This window comes from Anolis carolinensis, chromosome 1, assembly GCF_035594765.1.
Source record: "Anolis carolinensis isolate JA03-04 chromosome 1, rAnoCar3.1.pri, whole genome shotgun sequence".
Classification (NCBI taxonomy): domain Eukaryota; kingdom Metazoa; phylum Chordata; class Lepidosauria; order Squamata; family Dactyloidae; genus Anolis; species Anolis carolinensis.
The window spans coordinates 266070012-266079924 of NC_085841.1; the positions used below are offsets into that span (position 1 = coordinate 266070012).

At 38.7% G+C, this 9913-nt stretch overlaps 1 long non-coding RNA gene across 2 annotated transcripts; it reads left to right on the top strand.

The window, feature by feature from the left end:
* The first annotated feature begins 16 nt into the window (after window positions 1–16).
* LOC103278448 (uncharacterized) lies at window positions 17–6828 on the top strand. Of its 2 annotated transcripts, XR_506064.3 has the most exons (3): window positions 64–272; window positions 5426–6049; window positions 6586–6828. It is a non-coding gene; the product is annotated as an uncharacterized LOC103278448 (long non-coding RNA). The 2 variants fall into 2 exon arrangements; XR_010001906.1 differs by having other exon boundaries at window positions 17–272; window positions 5426–6828.
* The last annotated feature ends 3085 nt before the right edge of the window (window positions 6829–9913 follow it).

Sequence of the window (9913 nt, forward strand, 5' to 3'; positions counted from 1 at the left end):
CACACTTTTTCCCCGCCCCGTCCCGCGCGCCCACGTGCAACCCGGAAACTGCCGCCTCCCCCAGGAATCATGGGAAATGTAGTCCGTGGAGGGTGGGCCATAGCCGCTTAAAGGCGCAGGGTCCCAAGAATATGGAGAAAAGAATGGGAAGGAGGAGGGGAAATGAAATAGGCGCCTGGGCCCGTCTGTGACTCTGTACACAATTGAGGAAACTGGAAGCCAGTGGGGGAAAATGAGAATCAGAAGAGGGAACTGAAAGGTGTCTGTTACAGGTAGATATGACTGTTTGGGTTGCTGCGAGTTTCGGGCTGTATGGCCATGTTCCAGAAGCTTTCTCTCCTGAGGTTTCGCTTGCATCTGTGGCAGGCATCCTCAGAGGTTGTGAGGTCTCTTGGAAACTAGGCAGTGGAGATTTATATATCTGTGGAAGGTCCAAGGTGGGAGAAAGAATTGTCTGTAGGGGCCAGGTGAGGATGTTGTAATTAATCATCCTTGATTACCATTTGATGGCCCTGTGGCCTCAAGGCCTGGCTTCTTCCCGTCTGAGAGAGAGAATCCTTTGTTGGGCGGTGTTAGCTATCCCTGATTGTTTCATGTCTGGAATTTCTCAGTTTTCATAATGTTGTTCTGGATTATCTAATGCATTTTTGTAGTCAATGTTTTCACTATATCGTGATATTTTGGTGCTAAATTCATAAATACAGTAATTACAACATAACATTCCTGCGTATTGAACTACTTTTTCTGTCACACTTATTGTATAGCATGATGTTTTGGTGCTTAATTTGTAAAATCATAACCTAATTTGATGTTTAATAGGCTTTTCCTTAATCCCTCCTTATTATCCAAGATATTCGCTTATCAAAGGTTCTGCCGGCCCATTTAGCTTGGATTAGTGAGACTCTACTGTATATCAATCAATCCATCAATGTGTTTATCGTACTAGCCAAAACCATGGCAAAAAAGCTATAAAATGTGCATTACAGAATGTGCTCTATATAAATCCAGGGCGCCCACTGGAGAATGTACAGACCCTTTAACAGCTAAGAGTAGCTAAGGGGGTTATTTGAGGGCTAAGTGCATACATTTATATTGGAGAAAGAATGCTATAACAGAGGTTGAACATCCCTTATCCGGAATCCCAAAATCCCAAACTGTCCCCATTGGAGGCCTACACTCATCGTTTTATGCACAAAATTATAGAAATTCTGCATATAGAACTATGTGTGAAAGGCTATGTGTGAAAGGTGTATATGTAATATACATGATTTTTGTTTTTGTACTGGGGTCCTATCTCTACGGTATCTCATTATGTACCTACATGCAAATATTGGTATGGGCAGTCCCCAAGTTACAAACAATATAGTTCTGTAGGTTTGTTCTTAAGCTGAAATTGTAAGTCAGAATAGGTACATTTTTTCAGTATAACTCTATCTCTCTATCTATCTATCTATCTATACTAGCTTGGGTATCCGGCCTTGCCTAGGTTATTTGAACAAGCCAATTTTTTAATTGCACAAAATGTGTAAGGTTGTGGATTAACTACAACTGACATCATGCCAGGTTAACCCCGAGAAACTCCATCAGTACTTAAAGTTTGTTATGTTGGGCATGTTTGCTCTGAATGAATCATCGGTGGGGTTCAGTGTGCTCCCTGGTTGTAGGGTAAACTACAACTTCCACTGTGGTGAGTCAGTCCCCTCAAACCCCTCCAGTAGGTTGAGTCATAGGAGTTCTGTGTGCCAAGTTTGGTCCAAGTCCATCATCGGTAGAGGTCACAGTTTCTCTGTTTGTGGGTGAAATACAGCTCCCAGAAAAGAAGAAGGTCCATTCCCCCAAACCTTTCCAGTAATTAAATTTCGGCATATCAGGTATGTGTGCCAAGTTTGCTCCAGATCCATCGGCGTTTGGGTTCATAGTGCTCTTTGGATGTAGTTGAAATACAACTCCCCAAATCAAGGTGAATTTTCCCCAATATCTACAATATCTACAATATTTTTGCTGGTCATAGGAGCTCTGTGTGCCAAGTTTAGTCCAATTCCATCTTTGATGGAGTTCAGAGTGCTCATTGATGGCAGATGAACTATAAATCCCAGTACCTACAACTCCAAAATGTCCAGGCCAATTCCCCTCAAAACCCACCAGTATTGACATTTGGGCATATTGGATATGCATGCCAAATTTGATCCAGATCCATCATTGTTTGGGTTCATAGTGCACTCTGGATGTAAGTTAACTACAACTCCTATAAATCCCTCCAAAAACCTCCAGTATTTTTTCTTGGTCATGGGAATTCTGTGTGCCAAGTTAGTTCCAGGTCCATCACTGGTGGAATTCAGAGTGCTCTTAGATTGCAGGTGAACTGTACTTCACAGTACCTACAACTCCTATAAATCATAGTGAATTATCTCCAAACCTCTCCAGTATGTTCAGTTGCCGATCAATTCCTGTTTCCTGTGTGCCATATAAAAGAATAGGAAAGAGTTATGGGAGAGGCGGGGTCATGCAAATTCCACACCAATGGAGAGCATAAGGAACACTGGGATGTCTGTGCTGGAGGAAAAACAAAATCTAGGATGAAATTGTCCCCGTATGAAAGCCTTCACTTGAGTGGTGGGCCGTATGGTGTTTGTGGGGGACATTGGCAAGGCTCTTGGACATGTTCATAGCACTTTCTATAACCTTCAGTGTTATTGGAGGGAGAGCCATTGGTATCTCCTGAGTAGTGGGAGCTATAGCTATTTGTGGAAGTGGGAGCTTGTCAGGCCCATACTAAATCCCTAAAGCAGATAAATATTCAGTAGGTCTCAAAATTCTTGCTCACTTGCCATGACTTCTCTATTACAATGAATAGAACACTTAGATAAGAACCATGGTTCTAGGCAGTCTACAGAGTAAAGACAGGAGCTATAATATGTATTTACATTTATTTACTCTATTGGAATGTATACCAATAATATAAAATGAGCTAATAACTCCTACATGCACAACAAATGGTGCCTGGAGTGTGAGCAAAATTACCAGCTAGATAGATAACTTGGAGAATGCTCCTACTCCTAAAATAAACTGCATTCATTCCCTTTTCTGCAAAAAAACAACAACAACAGATTATCCTAAACAGATTATCGCATACTTTAAGATGCAATATACAGACTTTAAAATACAAAATGCATTATCCAAGGATCTGTGCAAAGCAAACAGGAGTAAGTGTAGCTGGACTGGTCCAAGGCCATGCACAAATCAGAGAGTGTTGGAGAGTGAATTGATCTCTGATTGCTATGGCTCAGTATTACTCCAACCATGTCAATAGGGCCAAGATTCTCTCTTTGCATTAGTGCCATTTCAATGCCAAGGTTTTCCTTTCATCCCTTCTTTTCCATATGCAAAATGAAGACTGGGTGAGATCTCAAAGCTGGTCCTTCCCCCAAACATCACTGTGTCCTCCTAATTTCTAAGTGCAGGTCTAAACATTCTGTGCATAGATCTGAGAGGTCTGAAAATGAACCTTTACAACAGAAGCTTTAGATCTAAACATTCTTAATACCAACAATTTTTTTCTTAATTTCCACTTCTAGTTTTTAGGCATTTACATTCTTACACTTGTTCAATTTGCATATAGATTAGACATATGCTAATGTATGCTAAATGTAATAATACATGTTGCAAAAAGTCACAGGGGGTTAGTTGTCACTTGATTTTATTCTTACTTATACTTTATTTTTAGTACATCATTCTGAAAATGCAAGATAATTGCAACTGTCATGAGCTGCAGCATTTATTTCCTGTACCTGTTATTACTGCTACATCACTTATCAGCTTAGCAAGTTTATTTTAGTCTTATTACTTTTAATGTCTCAGGCAACACTTTCATATCCACTTTCATGAACATTATCCACCAACCATGGCAACCCTCTGTCCCACAGGTCAATAAGTTCCTCAGGATACCCCATTGACTTCATTGTAGTGGAGGCTCTTTCTTTGAAGGCTTTTAAACAGAGGCTAGATGGCCATCTTTCGGGGGTGCTTTGAATGACTTTCCTGCTTCTTCGCAGGGGGTTGGACTGGCTGGCCCACAAGGTCTCTTCCAACTCTGTGATTCTATGATCCCACAAACTGCTTTCTCCAATACAGAGGGGGAGAGGAAAAGGCTTCTGTCAGTTTTGTTGTGAAACACATGAATTTGCTGCGTGTTCTCATTGTTCTATCATTGTCCTTCTTTCTCCCAGCTTTACCAATCTGGTTTTTGCTAGCATCACTGTTTTTTTTCTCCTATAATTTTTCTCTCTCTGCTAAAAGTATAAGTCTTCAGTATTCCTTTTTATCTTACTTCTACCATGATTGATTTGCTTGCTCTCTTACACATTTTTTGTAGGGTGGAGTGACATAATCATTTTTCTTTGTCTCTTTTCTATCTGAATGCTTTTTTTTCTTGCTTTTTTTTGTGAAAATTCCTTTACTAAGCACCATAAGTGCTTTCTCTTGCTAGATCACAGCTTGGCCACAGAACATACTATATTCAGTATATACTATCTAAATACCCTAAAGGAAGCTAAGCAGGGTCAGTCTTGATTAGTACTGCAGTGCAGGATCCACCAATAAATACTATGTTAGACTCTATTTCAGAGGATGGAAATGTAAGTAAGTAAGTAAACTTTTATTACAGTCAATGACCAGTTCATATCAAGGGTACCCAGTCCTGTACATCCATATGAAAATTGGATCATTGACAAAATTTAAAATCTAGGCTAAAGACCATATACCTTTACTAGGATGGAAATGGCAAACCACTACTGAGCATCCCTTGCCTAAAAGAAGGCTATGAAATTCATGAGGTGGCCATAATTTGACAGGTGCCTTTAATGCACATACACTCGCGCACGCACACACACACAAGGGAGGGGGTAAGTCCTTTTTCCATCACTATGCTTTCCTTTTTCCTCTGAGAGAGTCAAAGATAGTGGAATAATATCCTGGGAGCACTCTTTCTCTCTCAGCCCCACATGGTTTCTTACTGAGCACCAAGAGCCTACCAGCTATGTTGGCTAATAACATCTAGAAAAGGTTTGGTGATCGATGGAAGGAAAAAGTGCCAGTTTTTTGCACAACCTGCACACCATACCACATACTCACTCTTTGAGCCTGAAATAACAATTAGGAGTGGCTTTCACTTGCAACTTCTGGGGGTGCGGAGTGAATTGGTGTTTTAAGCTTTAACCTTTTCTCTCTGTTTCTGTCCCATCCTAGAGAGTCTTGCCACATCTGAGGGCTGCAAAACACAAAAGGCTGCAAAACACAAGCAACCTCTGATTTGCTCACCCCTGATTTACAGGGCCACTAGCTGCCCACTGCAGCCTAAGATCAATCTAGAGACTGTTTTCTAGCTACTTACTGCAATTATTTTTTCTGTCATTTGTCATTTCTACAGGTGTTGATGCATGAAGACGTCTCACTCCCTCTGCAATGCAGGCGACAAATGGCCAGCAACAGCAACAAATGCCACTCTAGTTGTGTCTCTGTGGAATAGACCAGCCTCAGTTTCTGCTGCCATCTCTTCTCTTTCTCATCTTCTCTTTTCTTTTAGGGCTCCTTGAGTTAAAAAGTCCACAGGCACTAGATGTGTAACTATCCCCCCAGCCCCCATGTACTGTGTACAATACCTGCAAATAGCAGGTATTGTACAATCTACAAAACATCTGGTCACAAGTCTTTCGGATAAGGGAGCCTCAATCTGTATTATGTATCTGACAAGTATTTTGCAGTAGAAATACTGTTGGAGATGCTCATGTCCCTGATTATGTCATACAAAGTCTCCATCCCTCAGTTAAGCAAAGATAAAGTTAAAAAAAAACAGGTTGGTATAGGATGTTTCTGAAAGTTAAATTAATCCCCATCTTGCAGACAAAATCCTACTGCACAAAAGCACAGTCTCCTCTTCCTTTTGAAAGAGTCAGGATTTGAGATTGCAGCAAGATTCACCCCCTCAATGGTTTTTTTTTTTTTTTTTGCAGCAGAGTTAATTGCCGGATACCATTTAAAATGTCATGCTAAGGTAAATCGTTCTGTTCTCTATAGTACTTATGCTAAGTGTAAAATAAACCATTTATACCTGTTTTAAGGCAGTACTATTGCATTCTGTTCATGATTCATGTATCCATGACAGCTAGGACCATGCTCCTTATTTCCTACTTCAAAGAGGACATTATGTGGAGAGAAGTTGGAATGCAGTCCTCTGTTTACATTTGTCCATTGTTTCAACATCTATTTGAAAGGCTCTCCAGTCCAGGCTAAATTCAAATGAATATCTACAGTAGACTACAATATCTACTAGTACAAATTAGCTCCTGGGGAGCAGGCAAAGAAAATAATAATTGAGTGGGCTCCTGTTGATTAGTCCTATTAGTCCTAGAGTAAAACATTGTGATAATACATAGCTAAATCCCATTTCTTTAATGGGTCTACTTTAGATAAGTTTATCATCAGAACTTAAATCATTTATTTGCATTTCTTTCTTTAAAAAAACATTTTGAAACATTCAAATGAAAGGTACATTTTCCAACACATTGTCAATTTCATATGCTGTTACAGAAATCACTTTAAAAGACATTCCAGCAATAGAAAAGCTAGAGTGCTATATGGCTCAGCAAAAGAAAGCAATTCCATGTGCGGCACCATACAGCAGATGGCCATTGACTCTCCAGACTTACTGTGGAACCATTGCAGTCTTGCCCTCACACACATTCCATCCTTGGTAGATAGCACAAGGGGACGAGTTGGAAGAGCCCGCCTGTTCAACCCCTTACTATCCAATAAATGAATATCAAACTAAAACTATTTTGTCTGTCTTCTCTGTTCCCTTGGTGTTTCTGAGTCTATATGTTAATTTGTTGAGCATTGTCAAGGTATAGACTCTCTCAAGCTAATTTCACATGCAAAGTCCATCAAGTGTCTTCCAAAACTTGGCAGTTTCCAAATTCACAATATGTAAAACCTTTAATATTAATTCTTTATGTTCAAGTGTTTTATTAGGAACACTCTCAGTATAGTAGAGTTCCACAGTTTTTAACTATTTTGTTCTGACCTAATCAGATTTATTACTTGATGACAAAATTATTCTCTTCTGGGCCTTGTAACCAGGATAGCATGCTTGTTGTTGCCTCTCCATTAAATAGAAGATTGAATTAATGAAAATATTCAATTAAGTCAGGCTTAAATACCATCCAATCTCTCATACATTGGCAAAGATAACCAGATTTAGCTCAATTTGTTTGCAAATAGTAAGATTCCAAGATCATCCCAGGAACTGACCTTACTAACTTTCCACATTTTGCTTCTTTCAGGCACTGATGCCTCTTGAGCCTTGTCTTTTGACAACATTAAGAATGGCAACTACCAATTCATCATGATTTTCAAGGCCAAACCTTTTGTTGTAGTGCTTTGATAAAATCATAAATATGAATTAATTTGGGCCACAATATATTAATTCCTTGCATTTCTAGCTGTATAGACACCTCTATAAAAACGAATCCCATAAATGTCATAAATATCTTCTCCCGCATTATAGTAGAACAATATATAACTCATAAATGGGCATGTAAGGGACAAATGGGTGGGGGCAGTAGTCTAGCTCAGAATGTCATGGCCAAAGCTTTCCAGGCAAAAATGGGCTATTTAACCTGCTTAGAGTCGTAGCTATGTTAGCAAGTGACTGAAGGGATTATTTTCTGAAAATATGAGTGTTTGGCTAGTACACTCATGTTAGAGAACTATTTCTGTACAGAGCAAGTCAACTTCAACTTACTATCATATGAAGAGAGACAGCCCTGCTCTGGTCTTATAACCTCAAGGCTATGGCATCCTTGACTGTGCCTGTCATCTGCACTGTGATCTTCCTCTTTCCCACCTTGTCAAGCATTATTGCCTTCCAATAAGCCATGTTTTCATCATCTACTTTATGTAAATTGTCTATGGGTTTCTTAATGTTCAATTGTAAACCTGCGTTTATACTTTCTTTCTTAAAAGTCAGTAATCATTCCAGGTTTTTGCATTTTTCTGTTTTCATTCTTAAGATGGTCCAACATGTACTTTAAGGGAGGTCCCTCCTTTAATTCCTGAGCATTGCCTCCACATATATAATAAGGTTGATCCCACATGTTGGCTCTACAAAACAGCAAGAACAGATGTCACAGATCTGCATTGAGCTTTACATTTTGAAATCTTAAGTAATCTTCACCCTCTGCCCCACTTGGGGCTGCAATCACTTCACTCCTGAAAGACTCAATTCTAAGTAGCATGGCATAACAGATTGGCAAGCCCAAAAGATCAGAGGCAATCCTGTTATCTATAAACAAGAACATGTTTCACCTCACAGATATGGTGCATCTTTTATACAAAAAGCTATCACAGTATAAGCAACCCCGTAAATAAGAAATATAGGCAGACCTGCACTATAGGATTAGTCTTGAGACCACAAGTAATTTCTTTTCCTAAATCTATATTACAGAGTGGAAATCATTCATGTGCAAATCATTTTTCTCATAGCAAGTGATACAAAAGAAATCATACAATTTAAAGTAATGACCTTTCCCTTTTTATAGATTAAAAAATACTGATAAGCATCTGCTGAAAATAATTATCCTTTATGTAGTCATTCAATCCATCATTATCTACAAACACTGTAGAACAGTTGTCCCTTATTTGAAATACTCTTTCTTGTCATCTCTTCTTAAGGGTATTTTGAACGGGATGAGAAAATGTGAATGTTGTGCAGTTCTACTCATCAGGTTCCTACAATTTTGAGTAGGACATTTAGTTATATATGTTGTGTTGAGCAACATGGTATACGTTTTCTGAGAAGCTTTGTACAGTATAGCTCTTGTTTTTGGTTGCATGTTATCTGGACTGATTTTTGTTTTTTTGGTTGTAATTTAACATGCTGTTTATTTTGCTTAATAAGATTTTAGTTTTACTTAACAAATTTTGATTAGTTCATTAACTACCTTCAGAATTATTTCTGGCAAATAGTTTCTGTACAATGCAATAATACAATTGTACACTGCCAGGCATTCAGCAGATGCAGGAAGACTTCATAAAAATCAACAATCATCAAGTAGTATAAAAATTAAAAACAATATACTTTTTATAGGCTGTATTTTTTATTTTCCTTGTTATTGAAGTGCATAATGATGAGTAATTGACTGATTAATTGAAGTAAGGTTCACAGAATTTCATTTTCACTCTGGCCTTTCCACTACAATATAGATCCCTCTCTGTAATACATTCAACCCTGTGTATCCAGGGACTTAACTAAACATTGAAAATACTTTTAAAATCCATTAAAAAAAACCCTAAAATTTGCTGTTCTACCATTATACACAATGGAATTTGAGCATCCATGGATATTGGTATTCATGGATTCTCATTCTGGTATCAAACCCTAGAAGATCCTTAGGGTCCATTGTACATTATTTTCTTGATCCTAAAAACAGTAGTTTCCAATAGAGTAGTATTATCATAACCATATTGCACAGGAAGAGGACTCTGGAACTCAGGCCAAGATTAACTTCCCTAAAGTCATCCCTTGATTCCATAACTAAGTAGGATTTTTTTCATTAGTTTGACATTTATTGAAACAAGCACCTCCCTCACTGCTCTTTCCTGTGAACAGCATATGAAGCTCCTAGTTGCCCTTCCCTCATACTGATTTTACCCAAAAAGGGGGTGCTAGAAACCACTAACATGGCTTATGCAAAAATCCCTTCAGCACAGACCAGATATTAGGAGAGCCCATTATCACAATCCCTAAATCATTTTATTAAGCTAAAGAATATGTATGTGAGTGAATGAATGAAATGTTCTCCGCTGCCTTTATGTGCACACTGCCTTCATATACACACATTGGCTTTGCTCCCACTCA